The sequence below is a fragment of the Galeopterus variegatus genome, unplaced genomic scaffold, assembly GCF_000696425.1.
Source record: "Galeopterus variegatus unplaced genomic scaffold, G_variegatus-3.0.2 Scaffold11408, whole genome shotgun sequence".
Taxonomy (NCBI): domain Eukaryota; kingdom Metazoa; phylum Chordata; class Mammalia; order Dermoptera; family Cynocephalidae; genus Galeopterus; species Galeopterus variegatus.
The window spans coordinates 3163-4280 of record NW_007737519.1 but is presented as its reverse complement, the minus strand read 5'-3'; the positions used below and the strand labels follow the sequence as shown (position 1 = coordinate 4280).

The following is a 1118-nucleotide window of genomic DNA, read 5'->3' as shown; positions in this document are numbered from 1 at the left end:
AGAAGCCTATGACTGATTTTTAACTGTTGAAGGTGAATATATAGAGAGGAATCTCTGTATCTCTAAGCACTACATTCCTAGTCACTTTTCTTATTAGGAGAATATCCAGTAGAATTCGGTTTTTTTGTTTTAAGTCGATTTTAATCAAGTTAATGGTAAGCAGTAAAAGTGGGATTACATGAAAAGCCCCGTATTTTACATGTTTAAACTATTTCTCATCACCTTTACTTATAGGGTATTGAAGGTAGAACCCACTCCCGAATCTTGTTTCTAGTGGTAGAATAAGGTATATACTGTTCTGGGGTGCCAGCCATATTGCATTTATGGTTTGTCCAAATAAATCTACGAGTAGTAGATGGCTTTGTTGTTGGAAGATCATTGGTCATACAGCGAAGCTAACAACATCATTCAGGAGGCACCATGCTTCCATCCACATCCCAGAATGGGTTTTTGCCATTCATTTCAGTAGAATATATAACCCATCAGTGACAGCCAAAAAATCGCTTGGTGTCTTCATAGTATTCCCTTCCATAATTGTCTTGCCCCACTGTACCAACCCTTATATCACGTGCCCTGAAAAAAATTCATAGGCAGTCATGGAGGCTGGTGACCTGCTGCAGCTGGTGTCAGGACCTGCAGTAACTCCATCTTGTCCTGCAGGTCTAATAGGAGTCTTATACAACCTGTCAGCAATTACAAATACTCCTCAGTGAAAAATATATCATTTATCTGAGAAGTTACAAATTTGCTGGATAGCTGCACTGGTGCAAGATTTTTTTCTTCAGTGCCACTATCTTCTACCATTCAAGTTTTTGACACTAATTGTGATCACCATCTAATCCACTATAAAATTCCTTCTTTAAACAATTTAGAATATTTGTAATATGCTGCTTAGAAATGATTAATCTTCCTCCACAATAAGCTGAAATAAAGAAATGTTCTTCAAGTAAGAAAACTCTGGAAAACAACTTGTATTAACTTGTGAATGCCTCAGTCTGGAAGATGTAATTTTGTAGATCACTAGAAAACAAAATGGTTGCCCTTCATGTTAATTCTGTACATGGCCTCTGGGCCTCAGTTATTTTCCACATGGCTCCTGGCTCTGTGTGCACACCATC

The 1118-nt window shown here is 37.9% G+C and overlaps 1 pseudogene; it reads right to left on the bottom strand.

The window, feature by feature from the left end:
• Positions 1-224: 224 nt before the first annotated feature.
• On the bottom strand, positions 225-654 carry LOC103610605 (annotated as a pseudogene).
• Between the last annotated feature and the right edge of the window lie 464 nt (positions 655-1118).